General features: G+C 36.2%; 1 long non-coding RNA gene across 1 annotated transcript in view; it reads left to right on the top strand.

Annotated features, from left to right (window-relative positions):
• Positions 1 to 862: 862 nt before the first annotated feature.
• LOC109500785 overlaps positions 863 to 27,955 on the top strand; it is a 167,477-nt gene continuing 140,384 nt past the window's right edge. The window contains exon 1 of the long non-coding RNA XR_006599471.1: positions 863 to 2,687. This is a non-coding gene — a long non-coding RNA (uncharacterized LOC109500785). The remainder of the gene's footprint in view (positions 2,688 to 27,955) is intronic.

The raw sequence follows: 27,955 nt of genomic DNA, 5'->3' as shown, positions 1-27,955 counted from the left end.
TTCGAAGAGAATTGATACCATGATTCTCATATGAACAATGCTTCATGTGATAGGCATGACCAATCTAAAGATAAGTATTTCAAAAGGAAAGAAAAAGTTAATTCTATTCTATGGGTTAAAGCATAACAAGACCAGGAAGACATTAGAACTTGGATGAATTTGTATCATGGGTATTAATTCATAACAATAACAATACTAACAGCAACAAAATACTCCCATCAGTTATTAGAGCCCATTTGTGAAAAGCTACTTCAGATTTGTGCATTTGCAGTCTCTTATTTATCAGTGAAACTCTTGGTTTTTCATACATTTTTAATCTTGTCCAACCACTCCCCATCTGAATAAGCTAAAACACATATACACTTGCACACACACACACACACACACACACACACACACACACATACTTGTTTTCAGAAATATTTGAGGGTTCACACATAAAAATGATTTAAATATGTGGGTGTTACATTTCTCTTAGGCTAATATTTCACAATTTCACTAAAGCAATCCTTTAATTCATTCCACCAAATCCTAGCAAACTAGCCTAAGTAGTCCAAAATGAACATATAGAAAATCTCCAAAGCATTACAGATTTCTTCATCAGGAAGTACTTTTAATTTTTTTTCTATTTTTGTAATGGTTATTTATTTTTGTGAGAGAGAGAGAGAGAGAAAGTGGGTAAGGGGCAGAGAGAGGGAGACATAGAATCTGAAGCAGGATCCAGGCTCTGAGCTGTCAGCACAGACTCCAACGTGGGGCTCAAACTCACAAACTGGAAGATCATGACCTGAGCCAAAGTTGGATGTTTAACCCACTAAGCCACCCAATCACCCCATTAGGAAGTACTTTTAATAATTATTCTAATTTTTAAATAACATTTGACTCCAGTCTAATTCAGACCCATTGAATGTGAACTGATTAGGACTGAATATAACTGATTGTTCTGTCTTTAGCAACCAGTTACATTAATGAATGGCTTTATGAAGTTGTCCCTCAGTTCATCTGCACTTATACTGAAAATACAGTTGTTACCTTGTTAATCACATAATCATAAATGTACTGTCTTACTTTCTTCTGACTTATGAGCATAGACACAAGAAAAAATCTAGAAACTGATAAGGGTTTGAAAGTCTCCTTTATGTTCTTTAGTAATAGGCACTATGTTGGTCAGGGCACATTTTCCAAAGCACCCACATGTCTACCTCTACTCAGATGTCAATAGGATATATGATGATTACCCCTTTGTGATAAATAGTGAGGAGACTAGATTCAAGGAAAGTTATACCAAGTTGTCATATTTCTTTCCAAATAACGTGAAAATATGTACAGTCAAATTTGACCTCAGTCAGTTCTAACTCTCCCATTCAGCATGCTAGCTGGGAAGCATGCCTTCAGAGTTTCACTTCTCAGAACTCCCTGTTCATTTCTAACATTTTGACTTATTCAACTCAAATAATGAGTCAAAAATCAAGAAGCAATTAAACTGAGTGCAATTAAATTTAGTATGCCAGTCTTTCATTCAGGTCAGAGCATAAATGAAAATTAAAGAAAGTGCCAAATTTGATTATTTGAACAAGATAAAACCTAAAATTTTAACTGCAGTATAATAATTTAAACCTCAAACTCTTATAGAAACAGTGTTTTGAAGTATTAGAATAACTCTTTTCTTTTTAGAAAAATAAAAGCTTTCAAAGTAAGAATAATTTCATATTTTTCTTTCCTGTCCAACTCTGCTCTACTTTATACCCCATATGGCTGGTTATCTCCCCTTCAGAACTCTTCCAGATTGGTCTTACAATATTTTCATCTTTTCATATGTTAACATGACAAATATCTGTCCCCATTTTCCATAGTCACCTGATGTCAGATGCAACCTTTCTTATAATACCTTCTTTATCTACTGTTTTCAGAAAAAAAAAAAAAAAACCAAAAACTAATCCACTTTAATACATTTTCTTTATATCCTTCTAATTTGGAGCTTTTTGGTGGTATAGGTGGATATATCTAAGTCCTTACAAATTGGAATTTATAGCCCACCAAGGTGGAAAGAAACTTACCTCTTAACTTCGTAAAAGCATTGAGAGACCCTGACATATTATATTCAAAGCAGTAAATGAAAGACTAATAACTTATTTTCAATAGTTATAATGGAAACCAAAAAACAGTGATATGACACTTTTTCTAGTGATCCCATCTAGATTTTATAAACACAGAAAATATTCCTCAGAAATGAAGTTTCCACTTAGATTCAAAAGCTGAGCAGACCCATATTAAAGAAATATCTCAGGAAGTTCTTCAGAAAGACAAAAGCAAGGGTGTGCAGGGAGAATTATAAAATAAAACGAGTGAAAATATGGGTAAATCCAAATGAATGCTGACTATCTAAATCATTAATACGAATATCTTATGGGGTTTAAAATATGCTTGTCTAGATATAAGTCCCCAATACTAAAAATTGTAGAACACTATTGAAAGAAGTTAAAGAAAAACTAAACAGAGGAATATGCCCTCTTTACCAGTTAGAAGACTCCTATTGTTTTGTCTGTTGTTACTCAAGGTGACCTCAAATTCACTAGAATCCCCATAAAAATTCCAGATTTTTTTCTGTGGAAATTTAAAAACTGATTCTAGTGTTTCTATGGAAACGCTGTCAAAGTAACCATGCAGAAGAAGAATAAAGCTAGAAGGTACACACTACCAGATATCAAGACTTACGATAAGATTACAGTAATTAAGACTCTATTGGTATTAGGTATTAGGCACAAGGATTGGCACAAAGCCACCGCCACAATTCTGGAGGGGAAGTATATCTTTACCGATAAATGGTGGTGAACTAATTGGGTAACTGCTTGAAAAACATGAATTCTTACTTGCTTTACAACATATACAAAAATCAGTTCAGAGTGTATGATCCATATAGAAATGTGGAAACTAAAAAGTCTAAATTTTCTAGAAGGAAACGGGCAATGATCTTAATGACTTTGAGATAGGCAAATATTTCTTATACAAGATATAAAAAACTAATCATTAAAACAAAATTAGATAAATTAATAGAGTGAAAGCAAGTCAGAAACTAGGAAAACATATTTCAAATATCTGCCAACAAAGGACTCAAATTCATAGCATGTTTGGGATTCCATAGGGGAAAAAAAAGAACCCAGACAACTCAGTTTTAAAATGGTCAAGAGAATAGACACTTAACAAAAATATCCAAATGGACAATAAGCATATTAAAACATATTCAGCATTATTACTAAATAGGGAAATGAAAACTAACCCCCCAGTGTTATGCTATGACATACAAGAATAACTAAAGTAAAAAGGATGAGCAATACCAAATAATGGGAAAAATGGGTCAATTCTAAATTAACATATCACTGATAGGAGAGAAAACTGGGAGTACAATTTGGTACAAACCCTTTTGAAGTCTCTTTGGCAGTGTCTAAAGCTAAACATGCACTCAGTCTGCCATCCAACAATTTCACTCCTATGTGTATTCCCATTGGAAATGAGTGCTGATATCCACCATTATATATCTATATACAGATATAGATATATAGGTATAGATATATAGATGTAGATATGGACATAGACATAGATGTAGATAGAAGATAAATAGCTAGAGTAATATACATATACATACATACATATGAATATGCAATCACAACACTGGAAGAGGCTTCTGGGCAAGAAAGATGAAGGACATATCATTAACTGTATAGATGGAAAAACTGAGGCAATGAAAAGTAAGGAGTTAGATCCTGAATACTGGATGTCTGTGGAATCAGGGACAAAGGCAAGTTCTGCCAGACGGTGAGTGACATGAATACAGAAACAGCAGTGGTTCTGCTTTCCAATGGCCTTGGTCCTGGCCCTGGGAACAGAGCTCAATGATATATTATTAGATGCATGAAACAACAAATTATCTCTTTATGCCTACAAACCCCAAATTTAAGCTTGTAGAAGAAATAGAGGCAAGATGAGGCCAGAACAACTCAAGGTGAAAGTGGGAGGGCGGTAGTAATAATTTTCCTATTCCATCTATCCCATGTTCCACTATAAGATGTCCCCAACAAGGGCAATAAAAAGAGGGTAAGGTGGAACAAATGTATTGTCTATGTGGGTGGAGAAGGTGGTTCACATCTCTTGTTTAAACCATATTAAAATATGTGGGGGAAAACCCTATCTGAAACCAAATTGTTTACAGTAATTCTCTCAGGGAAATACTTTAAATGTTGTATATTTCTGTAGTGATGAAACTTTTGATAGAAGCCCTTTTAGGTTTCATACAAGTAGTAATAAAAAAAATTCTCAAAAGACTAAAATATATGTAGAATTTTATGATAGCAAGAGCAAAAAAAAGCAGAAAAAGGATAAATGGTACTAAAATGTTTTAAATGTTCTAAGGTCCTTAACATTGTCTGGAAAGTAAAAGTATCAATTTACATTAATCTTTAATAAGTCAGGATGAATATGGTAATATCTAGAAGAACCATTAAAAGAGTGGTAAAAAATGAATATAAGTAATAGCATAGGAGAAACTGAATAGTAAATAGTACTCAAACTTTCCAAAAGAAGGCAAGAAAGGAAAAAGAAAATGTGCTCCGAAGAGTTAGGACAAATAGAAAACAAGTAGTAGATTAAACCCAAATATATCAGTGGAATTATTGGAGTATATGGTATTTCTGGTTTTTTAGGTTTTTTTTTTTTTTAATTTATTTATTTTGGGGTGGGAGGGGCAGAGAGAGAGGGAGAGACAGAATCCCAAGTAGGCTCCCCACTGTCAGCACAGAGCCCAACATGGGGCTCAGTCTCACGAACCATGAGACCATGACCTGAGCCAAAATCAAGAGTCAGATGCTTATCTGACTGAGCCACCCAGGCTCCCACATTTTTAACTTTTGAGAAACCTCCACACTGTTTTCCAAGTGACTGTACCAGTTTACATTCCCACCAGCCATGCATGAAGTTCCTTTTTCCATATCCTTGTCACTTTCTTGTCTTCTTTATTTTAGCCACTTTAACAGGTATAAGGTGACATCTCATTGTGGTTTTGATTTGCAGTTCCCTGATGATGTTGACCATCTTTTCATGTGTCTGTTGGCAATACTATATGGTTTTGCTCATATATGGAACCTAAAAAAATCAATAAACAAACAAAAAGCAGATTCAGACATGTAAATACAGAGAACTAACCGTATGATTTCCAGAGGGGTGGGGTGGAAAGTGGGCAAAATGGGTGAAGGGGAGTGGGAGACACAGACTTCCAGTTATGGAACGAATAAGTCAAAGGAATATAAATATACATATAAGTAAAGCCTATAAATATACATATAAGTAAAATAAATAAAAGGAATATAGTCAGTGATATAATAATAGTGTTTGTCTGGTAACCGATGTAGTTACGCTTGTGGTGAGCATAACATAATGTATACAGAAGTTGGATCACCATGTTGTACACCTGAAACTAATGCAACATTGTGTCACTATACACAAATAAAAGATTAAAAAAATATATGTCAGTAGTTATATTAAATTGAGTGAACTTAATACACTAATTAGAATCTATTTAACTAGATTTAAAAAACCTATATGCTGCTTACAGAAGACACGTATTAAATATAAGTTTGTAGAAAGTTTAAAAGAGAAAGGCTATAAAAAGACTTACCATGAAAATACCAAAGAAAGTACAACTGGTATAACTATATTTATATCAAACAAAGTAAACTTTAAGACAAGTGGTATTTCTAGAAATAAAGAAATTTCATAATAATTAAAGTCAATCCATAAGGAACATTTTTAAATTTTAAATCTTATGCTCTTATACAAATAAAGAATTCTTTGTGAATAGACTTCTTGGCAAAATGTTAATAAATAATATGGGTGCCTGGTTGGCTCAGTTGGTTAAACATCCCACTTCAGCTCAGGTCATGATCTCATGGTTTGTAGGTTTGAGCCCTGCGTTGGGCTCTGTGCTGACAGCTCAGAGCCTGGAAGCCTGCCTCAGGTTCTGTGTCCCACTCTCTCTGCCCCTCCCACACTCATGGTCTGTCTCTATCCCAAAAATAAACATTAAAAAATTAATAATAATAAATTATAAAATGGTAAAGATCCAAGATTCTTTCTTGTGAAATACATTAGTTGGGCAAGGCGGGTATGTTTCCTAAGCAGAGTATTTTTTTCCATTTGTTGATTCAAAGCTATGCTCCTGAAAATAGAGGCTGGCATTCTTCTCAGTGCCAGATTCGTTTTATAAATATATGATTGTCTCACCATATTGATTATAAGATCTTTGGATATGGGTCTTGTTTTTAATTGTATCTTTTGCATCACATAGCAGACTACTTACAAGTAATGCATGTTCAAAAAATAGTAGCTGATTGAGTAAATAGATGGAAGTTTGGGGCATCTTCCATGAGATCTGCCATCTTTCTCCTGCCATGGAGCCTTTAAAATCTCTGTTTTGTAATAATTAACTGTGATTAGACAACATATTAGGTGATTAGACATCATATTACGGATGAATAGGTTGTATTGATTGGCCATTAAAACATCCAGAAATTAGAAAGGGCTTAGTTAGCTTATAAGTACAAAATTTATTTCCAAAGCTACTTTTTCTATTTCCTTGCATGTAATATCCAATACAATAATTATTGTTAATTTTTATATGTGTTTTCTATGTTCACTAAACATAGGAATTATAATTAATGTTCAGTCAGAAGTTTATAGCTATTCTGCAACTTGTGTATCTCTAATGTCTCCCTCTCAAAAGGCCCTTTCTTAGTATATAAACCCAATAAAGTCATACCCCCAAAACAAAAACCGAAAAAAATAAAACAGCAAAAACAACAATAAAACCTTAATTTTTAACCCACTTTTCTCAGGAATTTTTCATCTACTTGGGGGGAAGGGGAGGGAGGGAGTTCGTATTCCTTGTCTCTTTGTCACCCCTTGAAGCTTTGCCATCCAGATTCTGTTTCCAACAGTGTTATTGCCCACCTTCCTAAGCTCCTATATTTTTAGTCTTTTCCTTAACCGAACTATCCCTTGAAACTCTCCCCTAATTCCCACTGCCCTAATGTTTCCTTAGATGCCAATTTTACTCTATCTATTTTTTAGTTTACTAGAAAATCTCTTTTCCCTTTGTCTGGTCCTTCTGGGTAGGCAGACTGCAGAGTTGAAGATAGAATTCTTGTTTCTTCTGGCCCTTCATAGATTCTGTGACCTCATCAGTCCCTGGTAGCCTTATGTATTTCTTTCTATGTGAATGGTTCCCAAGTGTGACTTACAACCCTGCACCTCTCTCTGCCTGCTAAACACTGCCATCTGAATGTCTTACTAATTAATTACCAAAATCCATTCCTTCTACCCTTTAAAATACATCAGGAATAATTATCATTTTTCACCCAGTGTCCCTACTTTAATCTAGCTCAAATCTTATATATCTCTCATGTAATATAATATAAAAGTTACTTACTGGGGCACCTGGGTGGCTCAGTTGGTTAAGCATCTAACCTCGGCTCCGGTCATGATGTCACAGTTTGTGAGTTTGAGCCCCGCATCGGGCTCTGTGCTGGCAGCTCAGAGCCTGGAACCTGCTTCGGATTCTGTGTCTCCCTCTCTCTCTGCTCCTCCCCTGCTCACACGCTGTCTCTCTCTCAAAAATAAATAAAGGTAAAAAAATTTTTTTTAAAGTTACTTATTCTGTCCTTTAGCCCTTCATCTCCAAACTAATGTCAGTTGAACTTCATTTCTTTAGGTGATTTTTTAAAAAGATTTTAGTATCTTAAAAAATTATTTTAATGTTTATTTATTTTGAGAGCGAGAGAGAATGGGAGAAGGGTCAGAGAGAGAAGAGAGAGAGAATCCCAAGCAGGCTCCATACTGCCAACATAGAGCTGAACACGGGGCTGGATCCCACAAACCATGAGATTATGACTTCAGCCAAAATCAAGAGTCAGATGTTCAACTGACTGAGCTACCCAGGTGCCCATGATTTTTTTTTAAATGGGAAACTCATATCAAGAGATATTCCTTGAAGAAAAAAAAAACAACTAACGGTCAAAATATTTGAGTAAGGTGTGTTAGAACCTGTTTGAGAAGAATAATGAATATTAGGACATGAGGGTGTAGGAAGTAATATCTTTAAGAATCTAGTCTTGAATCATGTATTTATTGTGTAGAATACACTGAGGCAAAAGCTGTGCTGGGGCTGGTAAAATGGCTTCTTCCTGCTCTTTGTCGTCAGCAGGTCCAACCCTCCTACCTCAGCCCTCCAAGACTCTCACTCTGCCATACATCACAGTCCGTTCCATATGTCATCATTTCTTAGGAGAGAATAATCTTCTTCATTCATCTTTTCTTTTTCCATGATGCCTAACATGATCGACTCTACCCATAAATATTCAATGAAAGTTTCACAATTTGGGGGTGAAGTTCCTTCATAGATTAATTGAAAGAGTAATACCTTATTGTTTTTGAAACTTGGGGTTGTTTCATTAATATTGAGCAATCTAGGTATCATTCCTGACTTTTTCCATGAAAGTGTCAGACATTTTGAAAAGCTCTTAATCCAGACCACCAAGAAAGCACAGTATAAATTTCAGGACGTTAAATAGTTTCATACTGAACTAAATGAGTTAAACCTACTCCCAAAGCACCTAAAACTCTGGAAAGACGTGATTTACTTACTCTCATGAACTCATTAATTAAGTGCTCACGATACCCTAGGCTTTTACCAAAAATAGAGATGATTCAGTCTTTTTCTGAAGAGACCATCTTTACTTTCTATCTAACTGTTATTATTAGAATACACATGCGGCTTATTGGTATCTGCCACCCTTTGGGGACAGTGAAGCACACCACAAAGAGAAAATATTGGCACAATGATTGTCTTCAGCTAAAATTGCCTAAGAAACAGAAGTTGCTGTCGAATAGGTTGATGTGTGCTGGCAGAGTTACGTGAGAAGTCTGAATTGCCTCTTCCTGCATTATGTCTAGCATGTCAAGCACTCAGTTTCAGAGGGGTAGATCTGGTATTCTATCACGCCTTTTCTAATTAGCTCTAGGTAGCCCAAAGCAACAAGTTTCCTGATGGTAATACCATGAGTGTGGAAGCAAATATGTTAATATGATGACTTTTCTAAGAGAAGTAATGTCTGTTAGGACACTAGAGAGGTTTCTGATTCCTCCTAAGCTGTGACATGACATTTCTGTTTATCTACTGAAGATACCGTTTATATGCTATGGATTGACAGTGCCTTTTTTTTTTGGAGAGACTAAAGCTTTTCTTATATGAGCATCTTTAGCTTTTCAATGGAAATCAAATCAGTTGGGAAAATGAGGTTAATTTTTCAGTCTTGAACATGAGAAATTAGATATGCAATCTAGCTGAATTCCTAATGGAATCTGTGAATCTAAATCTTTTTATGCCATTACCTATTTATTGCAGAGCTATGGGGAATAGGAAAGTTTAAATGCTTCAGCCATTTCTTTTGAAAAACTTTCTTGTGCATTTTAAATCCATGGAATTGCAGGGGAAGGAAAATAATCCTCCTGTAAATTAAGTCATGATGGTCTTGATGATCGGGTCAGACCAGCTGATAAGCTCTCTGTAGGAATGCAGCACAGCAATCGACTGTCATAAAGATTAACATCCATTTGCTTAGCTAATGAGTGCCACATGCACAGCATATCCAAAGCTCAAGCTTTAAAAGGTTGTATCCATTTTTATCATCACATCTGGAAGCACATCCAGTGTGGTATACAGCTGCATGACTGATTTTCATGTTTGTGGTTTGTAATCAGTCTCGTTAATTTTTAGTCATATTCCATATATGCTAGTGTACTTGGAAATATATATTATTGGACAGCTGGAAAAGTTTCACTTTTCAGGTGTTGATAAATGCATTTCAGCACTCTTTTTCTTTCTCTTTGGCCTTGAATGGTTCTCTCTTGTTTGACTTGCATAATATCTTACAAAAGTGATCCCTTCATAGGTGACAGTGCAATAAAGGTTTGCACAGGGATTGCTTTAAATAGGCATTTTCAATTACAGAAAAGTCACATGACCCCATTGGGTCTTTTTTACTGCTATTAAAGTGAGGGAAAAAAAGGAAATGCATTCACAAATGTTAAATGTTTAAAATTAGCCTTGGCTATATTTTGCTTTGAAATACCTGCATGTGTACTTTTAAAGATGTCTGAATGATGTGTCATGTTATGTTGAGTATCTTCTTTCAAAATAAATCCTGCCCCTCAAGGATATCTATATCCAAAGTAGCTATGCCGTAATGTAGACTATAATAGCCCTTCTGTGCTAAGAAGAACAGGGATAGAAATAGATACTGTATGACTAAATGCTGATTGACAGCTCCATCACAGACATGGTACTTCTTTAGCTAAACTGCAATAAAGAGACTTCATATCACACCATTCAACAGATAATAAAATAGCATAAACAGATGTAACCTTGTGGAAAAAAATTGTCTACTCGATTATAGTGATAACAAATTGTACACTTACTTTTTAAATATCTTAGATAAAGATCACAAACCTAAGTGTTGATTCACAAGGCAAACTTCATTCTCATTATCCTTTTAAATGTTGTTCCTAATAGAAAATAACATTATATCTGGATACTCTCTAAATACGTGAAGGCAAAGTATTTTCTTAGGATATACACATTTTTTAAATGTAAATGCTGATTGAAATATATCCAAGTTCCAGATTGGAGGTAGTTTAAAAGCTCCTACAGAATGAAACTGCTTTCAAACCAGAGTTTACTGTCTTGGTATATTACTGGGTAGAGTTGGGGGAGATCTGAAGGATTCTTGTTATCAGAAATTTTATAAGAAATAAATAGGACGCTTTCAAAAGCAAAGACCTTTGCTACTCACAGAATCACACAGGACAATGAATGGCGTCATTAATATGAGTAGCATAGATACATCTAAATGTGCCCTTGGAATCGAGGAGTCCTCAAGAACTCCTCAGTTTCAAGAACTTGTATAAAAATGAATAAACTAAAAAATAATTTGAGTATTGCTGACCATCCTTAGTCATTTTGTAACATGTACAGTATATATACTTTTGAAGTTATTTCCCTTTGATTTATTTTAATTCTATTGTTATTACTCCTAATGCCTGCATCTCTAACACCATTAAGAATTACTACTGGCTGAATTATGACCCACATGCTCTGTATAAGTCATCTTTCATCCAAATTGATGAGAGATGTGATGCAAAACACATGTGATTATGTCCATTTCTGATTTCATTTCAATTTGATGGCATTACTTTTCCATGATCTTTTTGCTAATGCTGAATGTTTTTTTAAAACTGAATTTAACAAGTTAAAAGGTTAAAATTCCTATCTGTGTTGATCCACAGGAGGTAACTGAATTGAGATACTCTCAGTGATAGAGCAGAAGGGAGTGTAATTAATGGCATCCACACAGAATCCTTGGGACATATAGAGTTTCTGAATCTCTGAATCCAGCAATGCTGTCAGTGTTTTGGCTGACAGCCTATAACCCCCTTTTAACCTGAGCCCAGCTTACTCAGCAAGCTATGGCAAATGACTGCTGAGCTGTTACTTTCTTATTTCAAAATACACCTCCAGTTGAGAGAGGGACATGCTCTTTTACATATGGTATGGGATTTTGTTTGGGAACTCAGTTTTCTGTTATGAGTTTTTTAAAGAAATGTGCAGCAGCAGCAGTGGCAAAAAAAAAAAAAAAAACATCAGAAACTTTGGAAAGGAAGGAAGGAGGGTGAACTCACAGAAAGTGATGCCATCCTTGTTTTGGCCAGGCACAGAGAAGTTGAGAACACTCTGTAGGTGGGCCAACAAAATCTATCATTTAGGACGGGGACTACAGAGTTCTGAGCTAGAGTTCTTCCATCTAGCCTGTAACGCCATCACCACTCAAAGCTAGACAGAGCAGCTTTATGCTACTCTCCCATACACTGATATAGCTAAAGAAGCAGTAGTTGAGGGTTGGTGAAGAAAGGCAGCGATTATAAGGACACTGTGTATGAGAGGGTACATAAGGAAGAAGGGGGAGAAGTGACAAAAGTGCAGAGCGATCTCCTAAAGAGTGATGATTACAAACGCAATGACCACACATGCCCCCACACTCTGGGAAGCACCTATGCATCCAAACCTAATTGCTGAATTGAGTCAGGCAGAACAAAGAGTGTACTTCATTCAGTCGGTCATCATTCATTCACTCTACAAATATTTATTGAGAACAACCTGTGTTTAAGACACCGTTGTAATACTGTGGATATAGTGCTGAATAAGATGAAGACCTTGCCCACAAACATACAATCTAGTCAGGAAGCAAACAATAAACAAGTAAATATACACTATACTTCAAGCAGTCTCAAATGCTATTAAGAAACATAAAGGAGGATAATGATACTGACCATCTCTGGCGGGGAAGGCAGACACTATTTCCTAATTGGCTGATCTGTGAACACCTATCTGAGGAGCTAGAATATGAGCAGAAATGTAAAAGAGGTTAGGCAGTGAACCATGTAAAGATCTGAGGAAGAATTTTCAGGAAAGAGGGAATAGCAAATACAAAGGACCTAAAGTAAAAGAAAGTTTGGCAGGTAGCATTAAAGCAAAGAGTGGGATCTAAGTAGAGAATGAATGAAAATCGTGGTAGAAAATTGGGCAAGGGGATCCCAGAGGTTTTCATAAGCCATGGCAATGGGTTTGACTTTTATCATGAGTGGGATGAGAAACCATTAGTAAGTTCTCTGTAGAGGAGAGATATAAAATTGGTTTAAATCTTTAAAATGATTCCAAGGATTCTGGTCTGAGCAAATGGATGAACAGCAGCATTATTTGCTGAGGTGAGGAACGCTATAGAGGAACATGTTACAGAGGAGGGTGGGGAAAGGTGAGAAAGTTCTCATTTAGATGAAGTATGTGATGTGCATTAGACAACAGAAAGGGAATATTAAGTTGGTAATTGAATATAAAAGTCGAGATCCTTGGGGAGAAGTCTGCACTGGCAGAAAAGATTTAGACAACATCAGCATTTAGATGATATATTTAAGGTCATGGGATTAGAAGAGATTGTAGAATGACTGTAGATAGAAAAGAGAATATCAAGAACTGAGTCAGATCTCTCTAACATAAAGAAGAGGAGCCTATAAAAAAAATGGAGAAAAATCAGTAAGGAAGGAGGAAAAGGACCAGTGTGGTGTCTCATGAGTTAAGAGAGTATGTCAATAATGAGGCAGTGGGCCACCCGGTCACATTCTGCAAAGAGATCAAGTGTGAGGTGGGCTGAGAATAGATCATCGGATTTGGCAAATGAAAGGTATCAATGATGTCCTTGAGAAGGTTTCAGTGGGAAACTATGGGCAAAAGCCTGACTGGAGAGGCTGAGGAAAGAGTGGAAAATAAAGATGTGATAAAAACAACATTGGAGCTTTACTTTCCTCATTAATAAAAAGCAGAATTTGATCCAAATAATATGAGATTTCTATTATCTTGACATTTTTCATATTTTTATCATGAGTTTGAGCTCTTTTTATGTCTGCCATTTTGTCAAACCCTAAATTTCTGGTTCATTTTATTCTCTTCCATTGCAATTAAATGAGAGAAAAAAGTTATTGGACATTAGCAGTTTCCCCCCAGAACTAATTTTTCAATTTCAGAGGTCAGGTGACATCATAAAATATATATAATATACCCTAAGAGGAGTTAATAAGATGCCTTTCACTTCTGATCCAAAATAGACAGTGCTTTCCATAATAAGACATTTCATAGTTATCTAGAAGACATTCCTGTCTTGGTAGTACAAATATTCAAGTCAGTGAATTATATTCTATGGAAAGAATAGAATGAAAACCTCTTGTCTAGGCATTTCCACTCTATATTCAAAGCTGGAAAACAAACACACAAAACACACACAAAACTCCACAACTCTGGCCAGTCAAGCAATGGTTGCATTATTACTACTATTATGCCTACTATGACGACGACTACTACTATGACCCCTAGTACTACCACAATCACTAATGATAATGAGTAAATCAGGCTAGAGGGATTTGATAAGTGTGGTCTAACTTTCAACGGAATGGAAAGTGAATCACAAGCAATGCTTTAGTGCAGTATTTACCCATGGTGCATGTGACCCCAAATCTGTCAACATTAAGCTATGGCTTCTATTAAGCAGATGGAATTAGGCTGCTGGAAGGAGGTCTGTGATAGATAAGAAGTATATATTTGGTCTTTGTCCCTGTTTCTGGTATAGAACTAAATAACACCTTTGGAATATCGTAAGTGATGAAAGCCACAACTCTTTCTTTTGTTATGTGAATGAGGGGACTTTTGGAAGCACCTAAGGATGGGAACTGGTTAGCCTAAGAACTAACCTTGTGAATAGAGGGTTGAAACTTTCATCCCTACTCCCCTGCTCTGGGGGAGCAGAGAGGGGCTGAAGATTGAGATCAATCACCAATATCCAATAATTTAATCAATCATTCCTAGGTCACAGAACCTGCATTAAAACCCGAAGTAGAGGATTTGGAGGGCTTCTGGGTTGGTGAGCAGTTGGAGATGTGGGGAGAGTAACACATTTGGAGAGAGCATGCATAGAAGCTCTGCATCCATCCCCATATCTTGCCCTGTGCAACTTTTCCATCTAGCTGTTCCTTAATTATATTTTTTTACAGGAAACTGGTGATCTAGTAAGTAACCTCTTTCTCCATGTTCTGTGAGCCACTCAAACAAGTTAATTGAATCCAAAGAGGGGATAGATTGGAACCCAGCCATTTGGTCAGAAGTGTCAGACTTGTTACTGGCATCCCAAGTTGTGGGGTGTCATTGGAACCTCAAGTTTTTAGCTGGTTGGTCAGAAGCACAGATAATAGCCTGGGCTTGTGACTAGGGACAGTGTCTAAAGGTGGGGTCAGTCTTCTGGGACTGAGCCCTCAAACTGTGGAATATGACACTATATCTAAGTAGATTGTGTCAGAATTGAGTTGAGTTCCCAACACCCAGCCGGTGTCAGAGAATTGTTTGATGTTGTGTGGGAAGCACCCCCAACCACACACACACACACACACACACACACACACTGCACACATTGGAATTTTGGTCCAGGAAACTAAAATAGGGCCTGATTGAAATTTAAGTTATATGTTCCATGTACAATGAGTTATGTTCTGATTCATTAAAAAGATAATGTATCAAAGTGATTTGATGGACCCATCTTCCCAAATGTGATGGTTTATTCCGAACTTATGAACTATTATTTCTAAATAAATCAAGGTTTATTTTCAGGTCAATAACAATTAAGATATTCTTAAGTATATTTGCTTAATATAATATTAAACTATATTACTCTTGTATAATATCTTGAGGCATTACACCTTATTGAAGATTGTAGTTGGTAATTTATTTTGAAACTTTTCTGGAAGGATTTTCCTTGTTCAGAGGAAATGACATTTCTTACCGTTTCAAGTCATAGAAACATATAGTTAATCAATAAAAGTGGTATTATGGAGGAATTCAGGATGTGTTTATAGGGAAAAAAATAATCAGCTGTCCCTTCTGTCAGATTGTACACATCAAAGACTTTTCTCTCAGAGCTCAGGTTTAACAAACCAGTGTTTTCTAATTAGCCAGTAGGCTGATAGTTACACCCTATCTGCTCTTTCCCCAGCTCATAACACACTCCGTCTGGCTCTTCCAGCACTGCATCAAGCTTCTGCTGTTGTACTCCACGTAGCATTGAGTTCCTTTCTGCCCTGCTCCCAGCCCATCCTTGTTTGGAGCTGTCAGCTCTGGGTCATCTGTGACTCAGCACTGAGTTTCATACTAGAGTAAGTTGAAATCCGTTTCCAAGCCATTAACTCTGTATTTGCTCAAGCCAAGAGTCACAACCCCACCTAAATCCTCTCTTTTCTGCTAGGTCTTGACCCATGCTTTTGTAGAGGTTGCATGTCCTCCTTCCGCCCAGTCACAATGAAATCCAAATAAGGGTTAAATCCTGACCCTGCTTGGGTTTGAAAACTTTTCCCACTCTAGACGCACACAGAGAAAGACTCGAAACTACAAGGACAGGATCTGATAGAACATCTCTTTCCCTAGTCATGTGCAAAGATAGATTAAAGCTAAACATGGCTCAAATCAATCAAAAGTTCAGACTACTGAAACTGCTCCTTGACTCTGGGAAACTGATGCAGCTTGCTATTAGGTGAAAATCTATGAACTGAGAGGGCTGCCATTAACAAAACTTTCTAGAAAAAATATCCATCACTTCTGATGTAACCATAGATGATGGTATGATAATGTGATGTTCTTTCACCTATGTTGGATATATGCTTATTTGGCAGTGAGAACACAAGAGGAAAATGTTGCTGGTCTCTTTTGCTTTTTAATAGCAAATAAGCTACATGACACTTTAATCCATAATCACATACGATGTTTATCACTGTACTTTATCTTTTGCTTGCCTGTGTGATAGTGTTTAGTTAGTGATATTGATATCAAAACAGAGACCTGGCATTGTTTGGAGTGGACTGTAACTCAGCTGCTAAAATTTTCCATCTTATTTCCCACAACATCTTAAAAACAGGAGTCTGACCTACTGCTCCTAGTTCTTAAACATAGTAAGACATTGCACAACATTAAGATCTAATTATTAGAAGAGAACACTGTGCTAAATTATAGGAAATTTTATCTCCCATTCCTTTCTGATCTGATTTATTCATAAATTTTATACACAGTGTCATTTCATACTCCATTTCTGAAGAAAAATAATTACTTAACATTCCCAAAAGGTATATACAGCTTTGTTCAGGTACTCTGGAGCATTCATTACCCAGGAACATTTTTTTCTTAAAAGAAGATATCCAAACTTCCAAACTATTTGGCTGTTCCTCCAAGGAGTATGTTTATACCAGCAGGATCTTTGAGTCCTCCTCACTTGCTGCTAGCTATGATGTGGCAGATTGGGTCCAGATTCTGACTTAAATGTCTTGGTTAGGAAAGGTGAATTTTTAGCGGGGCCTCCATATACTAAAAGCTGCTGCTTAACTGGCAATAAATGTAGCAGTAAAATTGGAGTCCACAAGAAAATGGATTTAAAAAAATGTCTTGAACATGAGCATAAATTATGAACAAAGATTAAGTGCCACATGCTTACAAAACTTCTCTTTCCAGAGAATGTGCTATGTAACTGCTGATTTTAAAATAAGAAATGTCATTTATTTATTTTTTTGCGCTTCAGTCAACAAATGTTCAATAATGTGGCTGCTCGATTACTGACACAGCCCTGCTCATTTTTGGAGCCGGCTAACTCTCACCTTGTCTCAGTGCTCACTACATTTGACCTTTTGTTACAGGGCTCAGAAATTTCGCAAAAATAAGCAGTGACTAACTAAAACGAAGGAAATACCATGTGGGGTTGTATTCTAATCAAGCAACAATCTGGTAGTGACTCTCCAGGCTCTGACAGACAGAAACATTTAGCTGTGATTGTGTATGATATCATGTGAGTGAGTAAGGATCTTGTTGTGTTCATCAGTCTGTTTACATCAGGAGCTTGTAAAGAAGAGAATCACTTCACTTTGTGACAATGATTCTCTCTGACCTTTCCTAGCACCTGCAGAGAATAGATCATGCAGTGATCCCATCAAGCACATTCCTTCACACACACACACACACACACACACACACACACACACATACCCACACACACACAGACACACACACACAAGGTAAACTAAGTATTCAATGGAAAGTGTAACTACTAGAGGTATATATTTAAATTATAAATATTTTTTTTTGTTTTTAAAGTCTAAGGTGTCATGATTTTGCAGTAGTAGAACTGCTGCTTCCTTTTCTCATTTGAACTTGACCTTTCTGGATTCATTCTGAATACTACTATGGCAGCACTCTAAATGATGGAAATGATAGATATTAATAACTGGTGACATTTTTTTTAGCCTAGGGAAAAAGAACCTAATAAGAAAGCAATAAGACATATTTGTATTGGTAGGTTTTGTGTGTGTGCTTGTGTGTGTGTGTGTGTGTGTATGTGTGGTTATCCATCAAATAGATGGATCTTATCGAATAATCTACTAATAATTTTGTCTTTCCTTTTATTATGTATAGAAAACTTGCACTTCATCAAATTACTTCTGCCAGTTTTCTATACATACAGTAAACGATTTTAGAAATTAACTCAGTAGAGCTCTTTGTTAGAATTTGTCATTTATCTATTAAAATTCTTCAGCTTTTGTCAGACAATGTACTTAGCTCTGTAATGAGAGTCCCTGAAGATGTGTGTGTGATTTGTCAAAAGAGAGACAAAAAGTGTATAAAACTCTAAAATGTCAGCAATCAGGAGATTTAACAGACTTTAGTAAATTTACATAGAATGAATAGAAATCTTTGATATTAATAAACTTAGCTCGGGGGAGTACAATGGAGGGGGCAAAGAATGATAATTTAAATACAATTTCAACATCACTTCTTCCAAATTTAAAAATTATTATGGATAAATGTATGATAGAGTTTAAATAACATAAATGTAACTGTTTATCATCACTCCAAAGTTTCAGAGTGTGAATATTTTTTCTAAAGTGAACCAGTAAGTGTGTAATTCTTCACTTAGTTTGTTTTCTCCAACAAAAGTACTAATGGTGAATGAGACAAAGCATATTACATATTATGAGATTGTCTGGTAGAGAGTGTATAGGAAGCAAATAGGTTGGCCTTACTGAATCCAAATATATGTTGTATGTGTGTATTAGGACTTCCGTAACAAAATACCACAGAACGGGTGGCTTAAAAGACAGAAATTTATTTTCTTGCATTACTGGAGGCTGGAAGACCAAGATTAAGGTCTGGTATCTTCTGAGGACTCTCTTTTTGGCTGCAGGTGGCAGTCTTCTCATTGTGTCCTCACGTGGTTTTTCTTCTGTGCACAAGCATCCCGGTGTTTCTTTATGTGCCCAAATTTCTTCCTATAAAGACACCAGTCAGATTAGATTAGGCTTCACCCTAATAGATTCACTTTAACTTAATTACCTCTTTAAAGGCCCTATCTTTACATACAGTTGCATTGTAGTATATTAGGACTTCCACATATGAATTTTAGGGGGACAATTCAACCTATAGCAGATGTGTTCTGGAGTTAGGATGCTTATGGCTTTCAGGTGCCAAGTTCTTGGCAATGCTCTGCAGCAGTCAGAGGTGGGACTCTCTTGCTTATATGTTGGTAGGACCAAGAGAAGTCCTATCCATGTATGCAAGTGAAATGGAAGCTCATCTGGAAGATTATGAACTTATAAATGCTTTGATCACACATCTTCCTTACCCTGCTAGAGAAGAATATATATTATAGGCATGGGAGGAGAGGCAGAAGTTTAGATTACCTTTTTATAGCTTTAATTCCTACCCTGCATTTCCCATTGACTACAGAGAGTCTCTGAGCCTGAAATTCTCCACATCCTTCAGCTCTTTTTGTGTATACCCTTGCTTTCATGATGATGTGTCTTTCCAGCCAGTGTGTCAACCACCATATTACTGTGGCACAGTGGGCATGTTGGTACGTGTGCAGGAGTAGAGCAAAGTCATATAGAATTCACTATGTGAAAAACAGATTTTCTTGTCCTTTTTAATCCCTTAATTGCTTCCTTGGACTATGACATGAGAAATACATTAGTTAATAAACAGAACATGCTAACATGTTTTCCCTCAGAACTGGAAAAGAAAAACTACAGAACAGGGGGAAAAAAAAGAATGAATCATACTGGCAAAACTTATTTTGGCATTTGAATTTTTATATTGGCACTATTATTTTATGTTTTATTATGGACTTCTCCATTTTAAAGGCTTCCTCTCTTGTAAAACTATAAGTGGCTGAACAATAGTGAGAATGACAATAAACAGAATTTAAAAGGCATTGTAATAAACATTTTAAAAATAGTAACTCTTGTGTTCCAACATCAACCTTGTTAGGTGGATAATGGTAGTATAGCCATGTTATAGATGAAGAAACTGAGTCACAGAGAGGTTAGTTAATTGACTACCTAGGGATGTAGTAAGTGACAGAGCCAAGAACTCCACCCAGGCAGTCTGACTGTAGCACCCAGGTTTTCAGCCATTAATGCATCCATTTGTAATAAAAAGACTTATATACCCGTGAGCAGTACTCGTGACAAACGGTAATTCTAATTTATAAAACAAGTCTTCTGTACCATTAGCAGGGAAAAGAGGCAATTTTTTTTCAGAAAGCAAAACATTTCAGCTGAAAAACTAGGACCATATGGTAAGGAAATACATGCCTTTGTACTAAAGTCTCCTCCTCTGGTGCTGTTTCCTCATGCCCTGTTTGGATATTTGCCGACAACTTTTACATATCCTATTTGTCCTAATACATTGTGGCTCCTTATAAAACAACCAGAGCATAAATTGTCCCTGCCTACGTATTTTAAGTCCAGGACTGTAGAATTATCAAGATAATTTCCCTAACAAATTCAAGATATTTTAAATGAAATTTGTCTTCCCGTGATTATGCAACTCTTTAAAGCACTTTCATGTGTGTTCCTAAAAATGTTAACTGTCTGAATGTTCAAGTTGTTGCCTCACTAACCAATATAGCTGATATAAAAATATATATGGCAAAAAGATTGACCTTATTTTTTGCTCAGAGAGGATGATACCGATGGGTAAGACTGTAGCCAGTAATGAAAGAAAGGACATTGACATAAATATTGAGTCTTTCTTTACTGGGTTGGAGCTGTGTATAAGAATATTTCACAAGGTTCACTAGCCAGTTTTGGCAAAGTCTGTTAGTACTTCATGCATTCCTCTACATTTCCCAGTTTCCTTTGCAGTTAGGTTGGAACCATATGGCGAGATGTAGGCAATGGACTGTCAGCAAAAAGTCACTCTAATTCTAGGCATTTAAGAACAGGTGTGTCTTAATACCATATGATTTCATTCATACGTGGAATTTAAGAAACAAAACAGATGAACATAGGGGAAGGGAAAAAAAGAGACGGGAGAAGCAAACCATAAGAGATTCTTAACTATAGAGAACAAACAGAGGGTTAATGGAAGGAGGTGGGCAGAGGATGGGCTAAATGGGTGATGGCTATTGAGGAGTGCACTTGTAATGACTTCTGGATGTTAGATGTATGTAAGTGATGAACCACTAAATTCTACACCTAAAACCACTTTTACCATATATGTTAACTAACTAGAATTTATATTAAAAACTGAAAAATAAAAGCTAGATGTGTCTTTTCCATTCTTCTTCTCTACTTCTTCAGCAGTGATCTTAAGAGTCTACATGCTCCAGATAGGGCCACTATATGGTAACAGAGTCTTCTGGGTATCCTTGCTAACCCATAATGGACACATAAATTTGATGTGTTAAACCTCTGAGATTTGGGGTTTGGTTTGTTACCATTATATAATTTAGCCATATCTAATGAAAATGAAGATGTGTTCACTTAGACAAATATAGGAGATAGGGGTCAGGTGAGGATTTATACCCTTGGATAGGAAAACCCCGTGGACTTTCTTTACATATTTCTTACATCTAAAATCGTATTTTTTAAAGATCCCAAAGAGTCTATTTTTTACCTTATTCTAAATTTCCTTTCCCATTCCAGTAGCAGACATCTTGGGACAGATGCTATAAAATGTATAAATAATTACAGGTTACAAGCATGAAAAACTCAAGAGAAAAAGTACCTGGGACAAGAAAAATTTGAGCAAAATTTACCTGGATTTAACTGCCTGTGCCTAGCAAAATCTCCTTGCCTAATTTCACATTGATCCCATGACCAATTACTGTGCTGAACAGTTGGCTTCATTTTAGTGGCTACTGTGGCGCAACAACCAGCCCCCCACTTTAGGACCAACACGTTCATTCTTCCAGCTGTCAGAGGTGTTCCCTGCCAAGAGATCACAGCTAAGTCACCTTCCAGGAATCACAGTTGACCAAAGAGCTCTGCCTACCCAAAATGTATTCCCCTCCTCAAAGTAGCCCACTTCCAATAACTTGTGAACGTAGTGAATACAAAGATCTTGCCCTCCCACTGGATCTGCTGACACCTCTGTTACAATTTCATCATATTTTAACTTTTCCCTCTGCCCAGTCCTACTTTTGCTATTTAACAGATTTTGTTCTTCAAAACTCTACCCAATAAATCTCTTGTAGGTAAGTCTCTGACTCAAGGGTCTGAGTCAGAGGAACTTAGTTTATGACATCCACAAGGCCCAAAACAGAATTGTGAATTGTAATAGAAGGGTAGTTGATGTGTAGAGAAAATCTGAATACTTCTTTTTTTTTAAATGCCTACTATAAAAAAATGCCTACTATAAATGGCCTTCTTTGTAATTCTGAATTACATAAGTAACAATTTTAATATAAAATTATATAAAATAATTATTGGAATAATTTTACTTTTCCAGAGAAGTTGCAAAAAATAGTACAGAGTTCCTATGTACTCTTCACTCAGTTTCTAGTGTTAAGACAAACTGAAGCATATTAACAATTCTAAGAAGTTATTTGAGCAAAAATCTATTAGAATCGGGCAGCATCCAATCTAGCAGATTAGAAGGAGCTCTGAAAAGCTATACAAAATGAAAGACTTTTATTAGGCAGAAGGGAGTGTGAACAAGCAAGTTATAGAGACAAATAAGCAAATATTTACTGCAAAGTTACTTTCCTTTAGGGGATGGTGGGGTCCATCCAGTTGATGACCTAACTAGTGTTGATTGGGTGATTCCTGACTGAGATTCTATTTCTGGGAGAGTCAAAACTGCACGCCTCAGTTTGGTGATGTGAACTTAGCAAAAGCAACTCCATTTTGGACCTGCTGTCTTGTTTTTAATACCTCTAATGTTCACATCTGACATTACCATTCATTGTACAGTTGCCAAAACTAAGAAATGAATATTGGTATACAACTGTTACCTAACCCTTAGGTTAGGTTTTACCTGTTTTGCCAATAATTTCCTCTTTCTGTTCTAGGATCACATTCAGGGTATAACATTACATTAAGATAACAGTAATTTTTAGTTGGCAAAATTAACAAAATTCATGAATATATATGTGTGTGTATATACAACTAATTTAAAAGTGGTTAACTAATATAGGAAATATACTTTTTAAAACTACATAAAAATAGTATACCATCTGATACTAACTAGCTGTGTGACTTTATACATGTTTCTTCACTTCTCTGGGCCTTGATCAACATATCTATAAATAAGGTGGGTTGAATCTGATGATACGTTGGGTATTTTCCATTTTTTATATTCTATGCTTTAAAACTGTTAAAAATAACCTGAAATTTTGCAAAGCTTTGTAAAGAAACATTTTCTGTTAGAAAATTACAATGAGGACAGAAGTTTTCTAATTAATGTAAATGAAGTGGACATACCTCTATAACCTTGATGTAGTTTTGTTACACTTTTTTACTGTTAATTTGAATTAAAAAAAAAAAACTACCATATCAGCTCCCTTGAGCAACCGGCAAAATCGAAGATTAAGGTAGAACAAGAAGAAGAAAGTGCGTCTATGAAATGAAAAAAAAATGTTTGAATTTTTAGGAGGGTTTAGTGCAGAAAGAGAAGGCTCTTAAAGGTCCATAACTCATTAGTTAAGTATATTTATGTTGGGTCAGCAAAGAAATGCCTTGGATTGGTATAGCTGGTGATTAGAAAGCTGCAGAAAATGCCACATTCTGATCAACACTTAATTATTTTTTGTAAATATGAAACTAGTTCAACAGGTCAATATGAGAATAATTTATTACTCTGAAGAAGAGCATTAATTTCTTGAAAATATATATGCTTATCTTTAGATATGTCATTGCAAAAGAAGAAAGGAAAGACATTAAGAACTACATACAGTACATACTTTAATTCAGATCCCTTACATTATAAGAGTCATCTAATGAAACCCCCCTTGTAACAGCAAATGGTAATTTGTTAATAAACATTAACTTAAATATGAGCACTAAGTGTTATTGCAAACCTTGTTTGCAAAAGAAAGGTTGTAATATAAAGAATGATTACTTACTTAAATATATTCTAAAATTATCAAAGGATTTTTTTTTCAAAGGATGTTTTAAGCATTTGCATCCAAGTCAATTTATTTGGAAAAATAATTTGGTAAATTTAATGATTAGTCAAATTATAATAAAGTTCCGAGTTTACATTTTAGCAAGAATGTATTATTTTCCTAATTTTTAAAAAGGATTTTAAGTATTGGCCTTCTTGCATAATGAAAATTTTATGGAAATTTATATTTTATCTATGTACCTGTATATGCAAGTCATTAATTTTTGAGGATGTGAAATGATTTGGATACAACTCTGCTAAACATCTACATTAGGGGCACCTGGGTAGCTAGTCGGTTGAGCGACCGACTTCAGCTAAGGTCATGATCTCATGGTTTGTGAGTTTGAGCCCCGCATTGGGCTCTGTGCTGACAGCTCAGACACTGGAGCCTGCCTCGGAATCTGTGTCTCCCTGTCTCTCTGCCCCTCCCCTGCTCATGCGCTGCCTCTCTCTGCCTCAGAAATAAACATAAAAAAAAAAAATTTTTTTTTAAAAAACCATCTTCTAACATTAAAAAAATGTGTAAAACAGGAGTGCTAGGGTAGCTCAATCAGTTAAGCATTCAACTTTGGCCCAGGTCATGATCTCATGGTTTGTGGTTTCAAGACCTGTGTTGAACTTTGTCCTGACAGCTCAGGGCCTGGAGCCTGCTTGCATTCTGTGTCTCCCTCCCTCTCTGCCCCTTCCTTGCTTTCACTCTGTCTCTCTCTATCTCTCATGTAAATAAATAAATAAATAAATAAAACATTTTAAAAATTTTAAAAATGAGTAAAATATCTTTGAATATGATTGAATGTGATTTAAAATGATAGTTTTTTTATTTGAATTTTATTGTATTTTATTTTTTATGAACTTTATTGTCAAATTGGTTTCAATACAACACCCAGTGCTCATCCCAACAGGTGCCCTCCTCAATGCTCTTCACCCACTTTCCCCTCCTTCCCACCCCCTTCAACCCTCAGTTTATTCTCAGTTTTTAAGAGTCTCTTATGGTTTGCCTCCTTTCCTATCTGTAACTTTTTTTTCTTCCCCTTCCCCATGGTCTTCTTTTAAGTTTCTCAGGATCCACATAACAGTGAAAACATATGGTATCCGTCTTTCTCTGTGTGACTTATTTCACTTAGCATACCACTCTCTAGTTCCATCCATGTTATTACAAAAGGCCATATTTCATTCTTTCTCATTGCCAAGTAGTATTCCATTGTGTATATAAACCACATCTTCTTTATCCATTCATTAGTTGATGGACATTTAGGCTCTTTCCATAATTTGGCTATTGTTGAAAGTGCTACCATAAACATTGGGGTACATGTGCCCCTATGCATCAGCACTCCTGTATCCCTTGGGTAAATTCCTAGCATTGCTATTGCTGGGTCATAGGGCAGATCTCTTTTTAATTTTTTGAGGAACCTCCACACTGTTGTCCAGAGCGGCGACACCAGTTTGCATTTCTACCAAAGCTGTAATCATCAAGACAGCATGGTACTGGCATAAAAACAGACACATAGGGGCGCCTGGGTGGCGCAGTCGGTTAAGCGTCCGACTTCAGCCAGGTCATGATCTCGCGGTCCGTGAGTTCGAGCCCCACGTCGGGCTCTGGGCTGATGGCTCAGAGCCTGGAGCCTGTTTCCGATTCTGTGTCTCCCTCTCTCTCTGCCCCTCCCCCGTTCATGCTCTGTCTCTCTCTGTCCCAAAAATAAATAAACGTTGAAAAAAAAATTAAAAAAAAAAAAACAGACACATAGACCAGTGGAATAGAAAAGAGACTTCAGAATTAGACCCACAAAAGTATGGCCAACTGATCTTTGACAAAGCAGGAAAGAATATCCAATGGAAAAAAGACAGTCTCTTTAACAAATGGTGCTGGGAGAACTGGACAGCAACATGCAGAAGGTTGAAACTAGACCACTTTCTTACACCATTCACAAAGATAAACTCAAAATGGATGAAGGATCTGAATGTGAGACAGGAAACCAGCAAAACCCTAGAGGAGAAAGCAGGAATAAACCTCTCTGACCTCAACCGCAGCAATTTCTTACAGACACCTCTCCAAAGGCAAGGGAATTAAAAGCAAAAATGAACCATTGAGACCTCATGGAGATACAAAGCTTCTGCACTGCAAAGGAAACAATCATCAAAACTAAAAGGCAACTGATGGAATGGGAAAAAATATTTGCAAATGACGTATTAGACAAAGGGCTAGTATCCAAAATCTATAAAGAGCTCACCAAACTCCACACCCTAAAATGATAGTTTTTATGTATATTAGCTAACCTATGCAAGCCACAAAATGTATAGTGAAATCTTTTTGGTGTTAAAAGTTATGAGAGCTGTGTGTGTGTGTGTGTGTGTGTGTGTGTGTGTGTGTATGTATGTGTGTGTTTGCATGTGTGTGGTGGGAATATGGACAGGGAGGTGGTTGGGAGTTCTGTAATCTTTCAGATGTAGGCAGGAGGTCTTTTTTAGCTCTGGGTATTTTTAGCAGGGAAGAGAAGTGTGGCTGAAGTTATGGCTGTGGTATAAGGCGCCATTTCTTCTGGGAGAACCTATAGGCCATTGAAAAGGAAGCAGGTTTGCGTCTATGGCTATGATATGGTCAAACTCTGCAATTCAATTATTATGACCAAACCAAACCATGGGGACCTTTCTTATAGATGAAAACACTGGCCCAACTCAATTACCTAACTATCACATGGAAACAGTAGTTGGATACTGCCAAAGGGTAGGCGACATTCAAATCTTTCATATTTGGCTTTGTAATCCATGATATTATTATTTTTCTAGCACATTTGCTTTCCTAATTGTGTTTTGCTTGGATTCATATTAAAAAGAGTTTGTCTTCCCTGAGCACACACCAGCTGGGTAGTGGGAGGAAAGGGCCTTGGAGCTAACCAGGCAGTGGGGCAATACAGCTCTAAGATTCAAAATTAGTCATGAATAATTCACAAAGCAGATAATCTACCCATGGATAAACAAAAGGTACTGGACTCATCCCAGGATTATTTTATGCCCTGTTCTAATTCTCAGACTACTAAATTTTCCTTACTTTTTTTTTTACACTGGTTAGCAGATACACTAAGGTATTAAAATACCTTAAGGATTTTTAATTGAAATTTATAGCTCTTTAAAAACAAATAATTTACTTTGTTTACTCTTGGTTGTAAACAAGATCTGAAAGAAAAATTTCACATCCATATGTGAAGCATGAGGTTAATATGTTTTGGGGATCTAGTAACTTGTGGATATTGGATTTTCATCTAATTTGCCGTTCAACTAGGAGACAATTGTTTAGCCCTTCTGTGCTTTAGTAACTTCCTTCAAATTGTAAATGAAAATGACCGAAACTTAACTTATTTATTTTAAAAGTAACAAAACCTTTAAAAGAAGTCATGAGAGGGGTGCCTGGGTGGCTTGGTGGGTTAAGCAGCTGATTCTTGATCTCAGCTCAGGTCTTGAGCGCAGGGTTGTGAGTCCACAGTGAGCGTGGAGCCTGCTTAAAAAAAAATAAATCATGAGAATTAATAAGGTGTCTGAGATCAATAAACAAAAAGTATTATAAGTACTCTTATTTTATTCTTCCTTTTGCATATTTCCGTTGCCATGTATTAGCATCATTTAGGATGCCAGAATAATTTTTGCTATAATTATTGTTTTATATTCACTGAACAACAGCAGTATTCTTTGCACAACACACTACATATAGGAAAATGCACTTCCTGTCCTGAGTAGAGTGGGGCTGGTTAGCTAAAGGAACAATAGAAAAATCTGAGAAATACAGATTATAGTTAGGTAGTGAGTTATTCCATTAAAAAAAAAGCAATAATGGTTTTTCTC

The sequence above is a fragment of the Felis catus genome, chromosome B3, assembly GCF_018350175.1.
Source record: "Felis catus isolate Fca126 chromosome B3, F.catus_Fca126_mat1.0, whole genome shotgun sequence".
Lineage (NCBI taxonomy): Eukaryota > Metazoa > Chordata > Mammalia > Carnivora > Felidae > Felis > Felis catus.
This window is presented reverse-complemented; position numbering and strand designations above follow the sequence as displayed.